This window comes from Hydra vulgaris, chromosome 09 (genome assembly GCF_038396675.1).
Source record: "Hydra vulgaris chromosome 09, alternate assembly HydraT2T_AEP".
Classification (NCBI taxonomy): domain Eukaryota; kingdom Metazoa; phylum Cnidaria; class Hydrozoa; order Anthoathecata; family Hydridae; genus Hydra; species Hydra vulgaris.
In genome coordinates, this window is record NC_088928.1 from 20,991,961 (window position 1) to 21,009,114 (window position 17,154).

Genomic DNA, 17,154 nt, shown 5'->3' on the forward strand with positions numbered 1-17,154 from the left:
CAAATTTTCTTTGCATATTTACTTTATATGTTTTAGTACTCAATATTTTTTACGGTTTTTAATATTTTCAAAACTTTCTTATCCGCTCTTTATTTGGAAGCTGAGATTAATCGAATAAAATGATAATATCCAAACTTAACTAAGCGATATAAAATCTGTTTAACTTTGGTAACCCAACTAGCGTGCATTCTAACTTACTACGCCTACTTAAAACTAAAGCATTTTTTATATATACAGTTGCATTTCTGTTTTATAAACTAAAGGCTGGGTTTAGTTTTTAAGGAGTCTTACCACTAGTAAAATATCTAAAATTAATTATTTCGAATCGAATTATTTAATTGAATTTTTATAATCAAATTTTCGAATCGAATTATTATTTCGAATCGAGTATCATAATGTAAATAAATGATTTATAATATTTTGAAAAGCACAAACAGTTTTACCTGCCTCGTTCTCATTCATTTGAACCTAATTTGGATAAAAATTTTGCTTTTCTTTAAACAAACCGTAAAGTGTTTTATCTGCATTATTTAGAAACTGCTTTTTATCATTTGATAAGAAGCTGTTTCTAAATAATGCAGGTAAATCACTATATAGTGATCATCTAGTAAATCGAATTCCACTTTAAAATGAAGGCGTCTAACATTTTTTAGGGTATGCTGGTATTAGTGAATAATTGTTTATTATTGGTATTAGTGAATATAATTGGTATTAGTGAATAATTGTATTAATAATAATTGTTTTTTTCTGCTATAATAAGTTTTTTCATCATCTGTGTTAATTACTTTTAATTATGCGGTAAATTTAATATGCGGAGTGGTGAAGTGGTAAAGCGCTCGCTTCATAAGCGAGAGGTTCCGAGTTCGATCCCCACCACGTCCCTGGTAGTACCGCGCTCAACTTGTTCATCCGCGCAGCGGCCTTGTTCGTCGAGGTTCGTGTTTCGGAGTTATAGAGTTGAGAGAGGGTTATAACCACTATTAAGTAGCCTCCTCATCTGTAGTGGCCTTCTTGGCCTTAAGGAGGTGAATAACAAAAAAACAACAACAAAAAAAAAATTGTACTGGTCAGAGCCTTAAATGCTGCTCTGGCTAGTACTTTTGGATGCTATAGGGCTAATTCCGCTACTCAGTCTCAATTGCTCCTATCTACTAGTTCTTCCTAGAACTCATTCGTTTCTTAAACTCTACGTGAGGTTGTAACCATGTTGTCTCTATAAATATATATATACACACACACATATACACATGTACACACACACACTCACACACACACACACACACACACACACACACACACACACACACACACACACACACACACACACACACATATATATATATATTTATACGTTTTCTTTTTTCATTTTTTTTTTTGCTATATAAATTTATTTAAGTCGTAAACCATAATATAAATACGAATAGCACGGACAAAAAGAAGGCATAATAATAAGTCTTATCACCAAGCTCCTTAGTTTATACCGTAAATATAAAACAACAAAAATTAAAAAACGTATCACTATACAATATAAAACGTTTTTCTACAGACTTTATAAAATAAAAATCATCGTTCCTAAAGTCCTACTTTATCTTTTTGTATTGATTAAGAAAATTAACAAAAAAAATAATTAGTACAAAGAAACTATATTACCAAAAAGCATGGAAGCAAATATGCATATTCCTGAAGCTTTCCTTTTACACCAACATATAGCTTGAGTGAAAAATTTTTAGAAATCATAATTTTTTTATAATAAAAAAAAAGAGAGAAAAAGAATTTAAGCAATAACAAGTGGCACAATCCTTTTCTAAGATCTTCAAGCCGATAATGTCAAAACTCTAATTGTTGGGTAAGTTTAACAGTAGCAACCATTAAAACTTCAGAAAAAGCTGAGCGCTACGTCGTTCATCATTAGTTTTTGCTTCAATTTGTTTTTAAACTCATTAAGCGTAGAAATTGTTTTAAGTTCATTAGTCAATATTTTATTCTATAATTTTGGCCCTCTAGTAGAAATTGAAAATTCAGTTACCCCAAAATAACTTTTGAATTGAATATAACTGTTAAAAAATATAAGAATTTGATAGACATTTAATTTGATAACCTGGTTAGATATCTATACTGATTTATTTTGAATAGTGGGTAAAATATTTTAGGAGATATATTTTTATTAATTTTGAACATAAACATAAGAATTTGATAGACATTTAATTGATAAACATTTATTATATTTGAATTAACAAATAATGCTTGGGAGCGTGTATAACGACCCACATTGGAAATGATTCTGATTGCATGCTTTTGTTTATTAAATAGTTTTTTTTTATTTTTTTATTTGTACTGCACCAAGCAATGTTTGCGTAATTAAGATGGAAATGAATGAATAAGAAATAAAAAAGCTTTAAGCAAGTTGGATTTAAAAAAGGTTGTGCTTTTCAAAGCAGGCCTATGTATTTGTATTTTCGTGATATTGTATGTGATCTCTCCACGTCACATTTTCATCAAGAAGCACGCCGAGAAATTTTAAAGTGGTTTCTCTTTTTAAGTCCTGATTGGCAATACAAAGCTTTGGAAGTTTTAAAGGAATTTTATCTCGGTCATAAAAACAATGGAAAAAAGTATATTTTGTTTTGGTTACATTTAGAGATAATTTGTTTGCATTAAACCATTCAGTAAGATTTAATAGCTCTTTGTTTACTGACTTAAATAGAATATTTATATCATTATATGCATGAAATAGACTTGTGTCATCTGCAAATAAAATCTAGTTAAGTACAAGCTTTGCTTAAATCATCAATAAAAATGAGAAATAGGAGTGGCCCTAATATAGATTTCTGAGAAATCCCAAATGTTATGTTCATATTGGTTGTTTAACCTTCATTATAAGAACCACTCAATATTTATATGTTTAATATCATAGTTTTCTAATTTTGTTAATAAAATGTAATGATCGACAGTGTCAAAAGCCTTACTGAGATCAATAAAAACATCTAATGTATATTTATTTTCATCAAATAATTTAAAGTTATCATGAGCAAGATGAACAATAGCCTATTCAGTAGAGTGGCTCTTTTTAAACCAAAATAGAGAATATTGTTTGCATCTAAAAAGTAATACAATTATTTATACATAATGTGTTCTAATAACTTTGAAAAGCATGATAGTATTGAGATAGATCTAGTCTCACCTCCTGATTTTAGTATAGGTGTTATCCTCGCAACTTTAACAAACTTTGCAAGTTTATCGGGAAATATTCCTTGTTCTAAAGAGATCGTAAATGTATGCAAAAGCGGAATTTTTAAATAAGGCATTGATTTAATTATTACATTACTGCTAACATCATCAACTCCATTACCTTTGCTTAGTTTAAGTAAGTATATGGCATCAAGCAATTCTGTTTCTGCTACCATATTATTGCCTGTTGTATTATTATTAGAGTTGAGGTATGATTTAAAGCAAGTTTTACTTTTTTTATTTTTGATGCTAAACTTGGACCTGTGCTAACAAATTCATAGTTAAGAGCTATTGTCTGAGAAATCTAGGCAAAGTCTGGAAGTGATATCTTCAAATTGTCCTCATTTTCATATATTTTGTAAAAGACAATGAAAGTAGGCCACTGGTAAATTTTTTTTCGAAAATTCCTATTTATTTTGAAGATATTGGGTCCCAAATATTGGCCCATTTTGAGAAAATTTTGCGCATGGAGTGCAATTGCAACTTTGAGGAGCAGTTTTAGCAACATGAATATGACAGAAACATTTATTTTTAATTTTTTTGCTAATCTGGGTAGATTTCAACAGTAAAAGTAAAAATTTAACATGGTTATATTTTTGTTTCTCTAGAAATCATGGTCCGAAACCACAAAATTTGAAATTTTACCCTAACTTTGAGCTCTTATATCTCTCAAGGCCAATACTTGCACGTAGTTTTCTTAGGTGTTTTTGAAAGACACTAAGACATACATTGATTTTATGAAACAAAAATCATGTGAATACAAGGACCTGGGAAGGAGTAACCTGCCAAAAATCACTTTTTGCGTTTAACGCGCTTAGATAGATTACCCATAACAACCGTGGGCTTAGGTCTGCCATAAACAGTATAAGTTATTTAGTTTCCTAAAACATGCATCTTCCAATATCTGGAAAAACATGTATGTGCTCGGGCGATAAAAAGTCTACAGAAGTCCTAGAAGTAGCCTTATTTTGCCAATTTTTTAACTAAAAAATACCCTAGCAATGGTATAGATATGCTTAGCAACGGCTATATTACAGCCTTAATAACTAGTTCTGCAATTAAAAATTTTAATATAATCTTTTTTAAAACAAAACTGTACAAGAGTACTTGATAAAAACTAGTTTTTTAACTCTATCAGTGAAAGAACCATTAAACTTCAAGATCAACGTTTTCTCCGTTTAAAATTGATGGGAAATACAGTTTTCTAAGAATTATAATAAAAATATAAGAAGTTTATTAATGGTCAATCTGAATTTCCACGTTGTCAATATCGTCTTTTGAGAGTGAATAATCTCCTCTCTGATTAGTTGGTGTTGGTGCATCAATCTTACAAAAAACATCAAGAGACTTTTCCTTGAAATTAGTTAATATGGTTAATGAGCCAATAATTTTGTAAAAGATCTCAATGCACAAAAATACAATATTATAGTGTTATAACTTTTTACATTTTGAATCATTGCAGGATACCATTGCATAAAGTATGGAACAACAATCCAATCACCGATTTGAAAATCAGCTGCTAACTCTTTTGTAATCAACTGAATATCGTTGTTTATCTCCTCTCTGATTAGTTGGTGTTGGTGCATCAATCTTACAAAAAACATCAAGAGACTTTTCCTTGAAATTAGTTAATATGGTTAATGAGCCAATAATTTTGTAAAAGATCTCAATGCACAAAAATACAATATTATAGTGTTATAACTTTTTACATTTTGAATCATTGCAGGATACCATTGCATAAAGTATGGAACAACAATCCAATCACCGATTTGAAAATCAGCTGCTAACTCTTTTGTAATCAACTGAATATCGTTGTTTAAATAATCTTCTTCGTTTTCAGGTGCATCTTTCAAATCAACAGTTTCATCAATCACATCATCAGTTAAGTTAAACTCTTCAAATGAAGTGGTTACCAACCTTCCTGTTTTTTTTTGTTTACTCCATCTAAAAAATTACACTTGAAGGACAAAGGAAATTGCTTAATAGTTATCTCAAGTCCCAAGAAAAGAAAAAGTCATGTTTTTTATCATAAATACTTTGGGAATTTGTAAATATACAAGTTAATTTACTTGCCTACAGAATAATGATCGAATTTGTTGAGTTGTCACATATTCACTTGGCTTTAACATTGCCCTCAGCTGCTGGTGAACTTGCTCTGGATTCATTTTCTTCCTTTTCAAGGAAATTAGTAATATTTTTATACTTCCACTTTTCAGAAATAGCAATCAAAGTTTGAAACCCATCCATGCCAGCTGCCGTAACATCATCAAGACCAGCCAAAGCTTTCCTTTGAGAAGGTTTTATTCCACGAAGAATTCTCCATAAAGAAGTATCTGACATAGGGAGATTATTAATTTCTTGGCAAATTTCTTTATAAAATGTGATTGTATGGCTAAACTTCATCATTAAAATGGATTTAGCCACTTTTTGTTCCTCTCCATAGTCAAACTTTATTTTAATTACACCATAAGATACATCTTGCCGTAAACCTCGAGAAAACATAAATTCTGAAAAATGTTCTTTTTTTTCCTGTGGCATTCGTCATATGTTTACCTTTTCCTTTTATGGTATAGAAAATCCTCTGCTTTCTTTTTGGAACTTGCGCGCTTTTTCAATTTGATATTTTTTGCAATCAAAGATTTTCATTAATGTTTCTTTAGTGTACTTGCTATGGTTAATAACTGAAAGCAAAAAATTTCTCTCAAAGAATCACTTTCTTGAAACATCTTAACTGGTACAACAAGGTCTTCTGGAACCAGTTGAGTTGAACCATCTTTATCCTCATTGTGTAACACTTCAGAAATTATTGCCTCTGATTAACCAGGTGCAATTGCTTCAGCAAATATCTTCTCAAGCTGCATTTTAAATTTTTCAAATTTCTTCTTAACTATCTGTTTGGTTCCTGGGGTTAAGTCTTCTATTCGCATTTGCTTTATCTGAAAGCACAGTGGAATTGCTCCAAATGCTTCACACAAAGAGCTAGCTGCTTTTTTTGACTCTTTGATAGGTTCATCTGAAATGAATGTTATATCTGGAACATATATGTCACCAGCAGGAAAGCAAGATTTTATTGGTGTTGGAGCTGGTTCTAACATGTCAATATTGTTATCGGCAGAAATACTTTTTAGGTGGCTGAAGCAAAATACGGCTCCAACAGGAAGTGGTGAATTCTTTTCATTATAAGCAACAAGAGTGTTTAAAGGAATGGATCTATTTGCTGGTGCTATTTCACCAATTTGAAATTCATGTCTTGGGTATTGACAACTATTTGGCTGCTTCCAGCCAATACCCAGAGAAAAACGATGGTACGCATATAATGAGTAATAGCATGAAAGATAACCTTGTAATCGGCTTTCAATAAGGGTTTTTTCGTTCTAATAGTTTTATATAAGAATAATATAATAATATTGTTTGCTTTTTTGTTAAAAGAAACAGGATTTCTCACTCCTTAGGTGAAAAATCTAACATTACTGTTTTATAGCTACTGTAAAATAACTATTCACTGGTTTGTCGGTGGTAGCTATAAATTAGTAATGTTAGATTTTTCACCTATGGAGTGAGAAATCCTGTTTCTTTTAACAAAAAAGCAAACGATATTATTATGTTATTCTTACCTTTAGAGCTTATAAATGTTTACTTATGTCAGCAGTTAATTCATTAACTTGAAAGATTCCATCTTTGTTCCAACGTTTAAAAGAAAACAAGAACTCTTCACTTTATTAAAATATATGCATTTCTTATAAGGACTGACTTTATTTTCGCTCTCTGACATATTTTGTTTATTGATAATTATTTATTGACTAAAATTAAACAAATGCAGTTTTTACTAAAAAAATTTCAATTCTTCTACTGAAAACAGCTAAAAGAAATTTATGTTATGTAACTTAAGTAAAGCATGGTATGTACCAAGTAGTCATTAACACAAATATTACACCAAGTCGGCAGTCATTTTGTCCCCGCAGTATTATCTTGTTCTATGTACAAACGTAATAAATAAAATGTTCTAATATATAACATAAGTATAATATAAGTATATACATATATATATATATATATATATATATATATATATATATATATATATATATATATATATATATATATATATATATATATATATATATATATATATATATATATATATATATATATTGTAGAAAATCACTTAATAAAAATGATGAGCATTTCTGATGAGTCTTTATTGATGAAACACAGTGTTAAATGAAAAAAAAATTTTGTTAAGTGATTTTCTGCTAATTTATAATTGCTCTGTTCTTTTAAGAACATTGAGCATTTATTTTATTTTCTTTTGAGCATTTATTTTCTTAAGTTCTTTTAAGAACATTGAGCATCTATTTTGTAGAACACATTTTAAAGTAATTTAAACCTAAGCCCACGGTTGTTATGGGTAATCTATCTAAGCGCGTTAAACGCAAAAAGTGATTTTTGGCAGGTTACTCCTTCCCAGGTCCTTGTATTCACATGATTTTTGTTTCATAAAATCAATGTATGTCTTAGTGTCTTTCAAAAACACCTAAGAAAACTACGTGCAAGTATTGGCCTTGAGAGATATAAGAGCTCAAAGTTAGGGTAAAATTTCAAATTTTGTGGTTTCGGACCATGATTTCTAGAGAAACAAAAATATAACCATGTTAAATTTTTACTTTTACTGTTGAAATCTACCCAGATTAGCAAAAAAATTAAAAATAAATGTTTCTGTCATATTCATGTTGCTAAAACTGCTCCTCAAAGTTGCAATTGCACTCCATGCGCAAAATTTTCTCAAAATGGGCCAATATTTGGGACCCAATATCTTCAAAATAAATAGGAATTTTCGAAAAAAAATTTACCAGTGGCCTACTTTCATTGTCTTTTACAAAATATATGAAAATGAGGACAATTTGAAGACATCACTTCCAGAATTTGCTTATTTTGCCGAGATTTCTCAGACAATGGCTCTTAAACGAATTAACAATTACTGCGTCGTTAATAATATCACAACCATTATTAATTAGTTTTTTTGGTAAACAACTAATATTCATATCTTTTTTACCTATAACCTCTTTTATTATTATGTTTTTTGTATATTATTTTTGTATTTTAGTAATTGGCCATTATAGTAAAACTTTTTTGAGCGCTTTACAATCGTCACAAAAAGATAATTATAGTTTTTATAGTTTGTTTCATTTTTAAAAGTTCTTTTTTTAATGAACTTTTGATACAATCGTTTCTCTTTTTTCGAAGATATTATTAAAGATATATTAATATATTTTATTAAAGATATGTTAAAGTAAAAATATTTCTATTGCGCAACACCAACATAATTTTTTTGAAAAAACTTTTATTTTATAATGTAAGTTTTTTTACTTTTAAAAGTAAGTTACTATTTACGTAAAAGAAGATTATATCAAAAAGTAATTTACTTTTACACAGGGTTGGAAAAAATCACGATTTTTTAAAAAAATCAAAAATATCTGAGTTTTTTGATTTAAATTAGATTTTTTTTGATTTAAATAAATTATTTTTTGATGAACTTTTAATATGAACTAAGTAATATGAAATTTGTTGACTGTGTTTTTTGTACATAATGCAATGGTCAAACAGGTCAGAAGTATACTCAGGATTCTAAAATCATTTCTTTTAACTTTATACCTCAACAAAACTATCCACACTATGCGATTGTATAAGGATTTTCTGGATATTTATTATATTAAGTTTAGATTGTATTAAGTTTTTTTTTTTAAATACTGTTGTGTTAAAATTTAATATTGATTATTTGTCAAGACTAAGATATTACTCTGAAATGGTTTAAAACTCTAGCTATATTTTTGCAGAAACAAAAATATTTAAAACATACTGAACAAAAACAAAAATAAGTCTGTAAGAAGATCTAACCCAGTGTGGTCCGAACTTAAAAAGCTTGAAACAAAAAGTGGCAAGGGATGTAAAGCAAGATGTAGGATATGCAAAAAAGAACTGCAGGGTCTGGTGGCAAGAATGAAAGTACACTTAAATAAATGTTGTCTTGAAAACAATACAGAATATATATAATGTACACTTTAAAATAATTAATTATTTTTGTAATTAGTATTATTTAATTTAAATTATTTTTTTTAGAAATTGAATTTCAAACTACTTCTTCCAACATTCAATTTGATATTACAAAGCAACCCTCAGAACCATCTGTTTTAGCAAAAAAACGTTATTTAAATGTATCAGCAATAAATCACAGAAAATATAAATAATAATGGTTCAATAAATAAAAATACAAGTTCTGAGTTATTGTCACATGTTGTTAGAACAAGTCAGAGTCAAAAGCCCGAATTTGATGAGTAGATTGCAAGAATGAGTTTTGCAACAAATTCATCATTTCAATTAGTTGAACATCCAGAATTCCAAAAACTTATAATGATGTTGAGGCCAGGCTATAGTGGCTCAACAAGAAAGGACGTAGCTGACAAACTCCTAACAATAGTGTTTGATAAAGAAAAGGGTAACATTAAAGACGCTCTGAATGGTGAGATTGTAAATATAGCACTGGATTGTTGGTCAAACTCAAGGAGTCAATATATCTGCTAAATATCTGTTAGTCTAACCGGGCCATAATTGACACTACAGTGCAACAAAATGTCTCTAACTTAGTCATTAAGAGATCTCCAAAAGATCTACTTGCTCGCTTAGAACATATTGCTTTTGCACTTGATAAAGCACAGAGTGACAAATGCAAAATAGCAAATATAGTGGAAGTATGAAAAAATCTAGAAAACAAACTTTTGTGTAAAAGTGAGAAAGTTATCCAAAAGAAATTCAAAAAAAGATACGAAAAGGTAGTGACACCATCCCATCTTCCGGCTAATCTTCTTCACCCTCATTACCAAGGTAGAATGTTGAATAAAATTGAAAAAAGTACTGCGTTGGATTTTGCCAATCTACAATACCTACATATTATTTCTACAGTGATGAAATTTAGAGGAAAGTTGTACCCATTTCTGGAATATGAATTTAGCTTGGAATTTTTAACAGCATTATCGTTTGTTCAATGGTCGAGATCACACCGTGATAACATTGAAAGTAAAATATTTAATACAATTTTGCAATTGATGACTGCGGTAGCTTATCTGTAAGAGTTAAACGTGTGTTCTCCTCTTACGACTTGGTATATTCAAAACTGAGAAAGAGATTAGGTACGAGATTGGGCTCGGAAAAAGCTGCTAAGCTTGTGATTCTCTTTAAGACAATTAATTAGCAGTAAATTATTTAATTTGATGTTGATGATTAATTTTAATGCCGCACACGGGAGAAAATTTTTTTTTTAGTTTAATAATTATGTTTATTGGTTTGTTTTGTGCACTGTAGCATTACCTGTTTTATTTATTTTATTGTATACATTAATTCTATAAATACATAGTTCTGCTATATTTAATTAGTTTTGTTTTGAAATATGACAAAAAAAGTTTTAAAATAAATTTTTATTATTCAAAAACCAAACATAAAAAAAAACTTGATTTAAGTCATTAGTCATCCAAAAAAATCTTTTGATTTAAATCCCTGATTTAAATCGATGTGATTTAAATTGACCAACCTTACTTTTACATGTAAAAGTAAGTCACATGAATAAGCTGTTAACTTTTACATTTAAAAGTTAATTGGTTTTAAAAATTACAGTACATTATATAAAAGTTCCTCAAACTGTTACTTAAATTTACCTATAAAAGTAACTAATTAAAAAAAAAATTATATTAAAAAATAGCTTGCATATGAAAGTAAATTTCATAAAAATAATATGCTACCAAATGTAAATTAAATTTACAAACAAAATAATATTTTTTAAGTAGGAATTTTTTATTTTAAAAGTAATAACAAATCTTTATTTAAAATAAATTACATAAAGTAAAATTTAAATTACATAAGCTAACATTTTATATAATTTGTAAAGTAAATTAAAAGTAATTTATGTAAAGTATGTAAGTAAATTTACTTAAATTTTACAATAACTTTGACAGGATTTTGTACAAAAATAATGTAAAAAAATAAAACTTTAAGTCACTAACATTTTGATTGCCGCAACATTTGATTTGATTGCGCGGTTTTAGGTATTTCTTTCCTGTAAAAGTTTGAAAATATCACTAATAGGTTTCTGCCCATGATTAAAACCCTCTCTAGTTCCGGTCCATGATAGTTTTAGCTATAATAAACATTCTCTGAATCAAACCGTTTCAAAAATATTCACTCTCTGGCCAGCCATTGGAAAGGTTTGGAATTTAGATAAGGCTCAAACAAGGCAGTTAGCAGAATGCGCATGTACCCATGGAAGACTCAGAAATGGCAGTTTATTTGAAAGGAAAATAGTTGGCATAAATGTTAGTCCTTTTTTACAAGTTTTTTTGCGTAAATGTATTTATTATTTAAAAACTAAGGAGAGAAAGTTTAAATCTGTCCTAAATTATGGGGGCTATAACACCATGCTCCGAAAATTAAGGAGCCCCGAGGGGCTCCTTTAAGAGGACGCTTTATTTTGTAAAGATTTTTTGCCACTTTAATACAAAAAATGTCCATCTGCTCAAGAATATCTTTTGTCTCTAAAAGTCTTGGTTTAAACAACTACGTTACTTTTATATGGGCATGAAAAATTTAGAACTTTTCACGTAAATATCTTTATCTGCGTGTAGTATCAGTGGCCTAGATACCGTAAGCCAACATAAGCAAAACTTATGGTCCCACAAGCAATTAAACATAGAGCCGCAAGGTTTTAAAGAGTATCATTATTATTTTTTTTAAAGTTATTGTTCCAGAGAAACAGAAATTGGGCACCTTGGCCACGTATGTCTACTGACCAAAAATACTTTGCTACGCCACTGTGTAATATACGTATAACCCGAGCTGTAGCTAAGCAATGATTTACACGTTGAATAAGAAATAATTTTAAGAAATAATCTTAATCTACGCATTCAGTGATTGGAGCCTAGAAAAAAAAAACAACCTTAAACATTTACCGTTATTACCCCAAATGTGAGGGCAACAAATTAGTACCTTTCCTTTTTTATTTTCTTACACTAAATTTAAGTCGACAGGTTTTAAAATTCAAAATTCAAAGGTCCTGATTATATAAAGTTTACACCCAAACAGATCAAGGTGGTTGTTTCAACATTTTCCTAAACATTCTAATGTGATATAAACAAGAACATACTAAAGTTTGGCACTTAAGTATGTTTTATTTACCAAAAGTATATTTATTAACCAAAATCATTGGTTTTTCATAATTATATCAATATTACATCTCAGATTTTACGCAAGTAGACATCATTATATTATTGATTACCATAAATTCAGGGTTGAAAAATGAGTTTAATATGGTTTTTAACAACACATTAAAAGACCTCATTTGTACGTAAGTATTAATAATACTAAGACTTAAAAATGCTGTTGATTAAGTAATTCTAATCAGTTTGGTGATAAAAAGAATCGCCGCAACTTCAAATTATGAAACCTTTTTACATTGCTTTTAACGTGGTATAATACCACTCAATACTTGTATTTAAATCAATTTAAAATTAAATCGTATTTTATTTAATTTATATTTCTCATGGATAATTTTTTTTTAAACCATTTTATTTATATGTTAAAAAAATAAAATTAATTAAAATTTCTGTTTTTTATTCAATAATTCTTCTGTTTTAGTATAATATTTTAGAAAAAGATTTCTTTTTTTCTAAATATAACATACTAAAACAGGAGAATTTGGTATTTCAGCTACATATATATTAATTTTTTAGATATATTCCCAAAAAATGCAAAACTTTAATTGTCAACTAAAATAAACTTATTAAACTCAAACTTCAGAATAACACATGATTATCAATTTTTAATGAGAAGTTTTTAATGACTTTATTTTGTACGAATATTTAGGGGATTGGCAATAAGACTACTTTTGTCTTCTTCTTGCCCCCGCCATTCGTATATTTTACAAAAGAAAAGTTATAATTTGTAACAGCAAATTTAGAAAAATAAAAAATTATAAAAATTAAAAATCAACCACTGCATTAAAGAATGTCATTTTGTAATAAAAAAAACAAATTTCATGACGAAATTAAAAAAATTATTTTTTAAAAAAAATTAAATTGATAATTATCAAATTAATAATAATAAAAATAAGAATAATTTCAACAATAGTATAATATTGTTTAAAAAATACAAATGATCTTGTAAACTAAAGTCAGTTATAAAAACTTAACTTTCTTCGTAATTCTTCGATAAATTTTAAGTTCGTGTCATTTGATTACTTATTCGCGAAAAAGAATTTCTTTTGCTCCAAACTTTTGAATGAGGAATAGAATTTGATTGTCAGACGAACTTATAACTTAACCTAAATGATTGGGGAGGTTGCTAAAAATTTATATGGTCAAAGTTTTTGAACACTATGAGATTATTGCATGACATTAGAGACTTGTTAATAAACTTAAATTTAGTTAAAAATTTTAAAAAAATGTACCTATATATAAATGTTATAAATTCATCGTTCTCACACTAATGGCATGAAATGGTATTAGTTTGAGAGCGATGAAAATAGCGATGAAATGGGAAGTTAATATTTTAGGATTTTATTGTTAACAGACTCCGATTATCGCAATACTTTTGAAAAGCTTTACATAAACATGAATATATAAATGTTTAGAGTTTGCTCCATGTCGTTACATAAAGTTAAATTCTTAAACAAAAACAAAAAGTATGCTACGGGCCTGATTTTAAATATGTGATTGGAATCTGGTTGTTACTTGTTTTTATTTTTAATTTTCGATAATTTAAAGTAAAAAAAGTAACAAAAATTTACTGAAATAAAAAGAACTTGAAGTTATTTCATCTGTATAATAAAATAACATCAAGACACTTTTATTTATAACCGACCATATGATTTTAAATTTAAAAGTATGCTTTTTTGAACCATTCTTCTTAAATTTGCTATATTAAATAAATTAAAATAAGCGGTTGTTGTGGTTACGAAAAGTTATAAATTTTTTTTTAATTAATTACTTTTACTTTTACTTCTTTAACTTTAATTTTTTTTAAATTAATCTTGAAGTTATTTAAATCAGTTTATTTAAAAGTTTTTTTAAAAGACTGTCTGGTTTATTGTTCTTGCTTTGGAAATAGCACTGCATTTTGCAACTTTATTCTAAGTTTTGTAATTTTGGCTTCTTTTATTCTGCGTGGTTGTTGTTAAAAACCAATCTAACCAAAACGAAAGTTATTTCTGGAAATGACTAACTAGAATAATTGTTAGATAATAGAATAATAAAGGAATAATTGTTGTATGGAATAAACTAATTGAATTTAGTTCATTCCACACAACAGTTATATGAATAGCTATTAATAAATAAACTAAAAAAAAAAAATCAATTTTCATTTCTGTTAGTTTGTTATGACCAGAGCCGTTCTGAACGGGGGTGAAAAGGGTATCCCCCCCAGGCTGTTAGGTTTGCGTAAATTTAGCATTTTAGTTGGCAAGTTTTGAAGTATAGTTGGCAAATGTCAAATATAGAGGACCTAGTTGGTAAAAAACACATACGACCCTCCTCCTCCTCCAATAAGAGACCTCATCGGGACGGCCCTGACAACAACCACGCTTAATAAGAGAAGTGAAAAGCAGCAGCATCGCTACAAATATGCCCGGCTCCTTTTCGGTTAATTTTTATCAGGGCCACTAAGCTATTTCCACTCGACAAAAAAATTAATACTAAAACAAATAAATTAAAAAAAAGCTTTTTTAAAGCTTTTTATAAAAAATCTTTCTTTCTAAAAAGTTATAAACCTCAACTTTAAAGAAAAACAAAATATTAGAGAAAAAAAAGGCTACGCCCCCCCCCCTTTGCCCAGAAAACAAATTTAACACGCATGTTCATCGGGACTACACAAATGCTGTCAAGATAAAGTAAAATCAAAGTAAAGTCTGAAAGATCAAGTAAAATCAAAAAAAAAAAAAAATCGAAAAAGCGGAGTTCTCCAGTTGGCTCTGAAAACAATTTTACGATATACTTTTATTAAATTTACGCAAATGCTGGAAGTTTCAGAGCTCTAGCTAGTCTGGAAGGTAGTCTGGAACGTTTGAAAAAAACAACAAGTTTATTCTAAAGCACTATTTTGATTGAATAAAATTTTATTTTTCTAATCATCCTTGTGTGGGTTGGACACCAACACAATAAAAGGAGGTTGTTAGTTTGCCCACAACCTATAGTAGAAGATTGAACGGCTTTCCTTACCATCTTTTTTCAAATAGATTATATATGATAAAACGCAACAAAAGATTATATCTGATAAACACTTCTTTAATCATATCAATTATATCAGATAGTCTAAATGACTTATAATATTTTGAAAACTGTTTTAGCAGTCGATGTCCTTGCGGATACCAAAAATGTTATATTGCGTTATATTACCATAGCAAAATACTTGACTGAAAAGGCAAATACAAAGAAAAAAACTGGAGAAAAAACGCACTCTAACGAACAATGACTTATGGGAAATTCATCCATGTGTAAACAGTCAAGGTTTACACATGGATGGAATTACCCATAGCTTAGAAATTATGCCCTTTCCCCCCTCCTCCCACCAAAGCTTCATTATGATCTCTAACCTATTATTGATCAAAAAAAAAAGAAATAAAAAATCAATGATTATTTAGCAGCCCCTATTAGCACTCATGCGACAGGAAGGCCATCTCTACACTACTGGTGTACCCGCATGTTAACTATATTTGCCCCTATAATAGAACTACCCTTTATGATATATGTACCCTTTATGATATATATATATAGACAAAATTGTCGTTGCTTCAACCAACGAGAATATGATAAATTAATAAATTTCTTTTTACAGAAGTTTACCATAGTTAAATAAACTTTATTTGTCAAAAATAATGTTTTTATCCTATTCCAGTGACACAGTCAAAAGTGGTGATAACATCGTGTTTTTAATTTCGAATATTTTGTATTAAATTAGGAATATTAGGTAAATTTTGTTGTATTTTATTGATTTACTTGTCAAGTTTTAACATAAACTCAAAATAGTATTAACTTACATGTTTTTTGCTACAAAAGGGATAAATAATTCCACTTAGCTAAAATATAACGAAAATCAGGGTAACTTTAAATATTTAATTTCAGCCAAAAATGTTTTTCTTGCTGTCTGGGTAACATTGCAATAATACATAATAAATAATAAATAATAGACATCTTATTACTGTTGTAGCCTAATTAAAATAACTATTGTTAACTTATTGTTAACTTTGATATTTTAATTTTTAATATTTATGGCTATTTTGATAATTTTGGCCAATATGCTGTTAATAAACTAATTTTTATTGATAATAACTATTATCTTTATTATATTATTATCTTTATATTTTTAGCATTTAAAAATGTCACGAAAATATTTGAGAACTCATACTGATACAAGAAAATATTGTACTAAATCCAACTACTTAAATTTTACTCTTCAAAAGGCATTGGCGAAAACAAAGTTAGAAAAAACGTCGATTGTTGAGGTTCTATATTTTTTGAAGTACCCAAAACAGCATTATTTTATAAATTAAAAAATAAACACTGAACCAGTGAGGCATTATATTGCCCTTAGTATTAAAGAGGAATATTGTATTAAAAATCAGTTTATTTAAGTATCAAAGGAGTACCAATTGTATATGGTGTTAACGACTTGAAAAATTCTTTAAAAATCTATCTGAATGATAGCTGAAAAAATGATACATTAGTGTAAAGATTGACAACTATGTTGAAATTGGTATAGATTGTGGCTATGCTATAAAAGAGTTTATTGTGGCTCAACATAATAGACTTGTGACATATGAGCAAGTTTAAGTTGATTTTGATTTTTCAAGTTGAAAGAGATACTGATAATGTTAAAAAAATCCGCAACTCA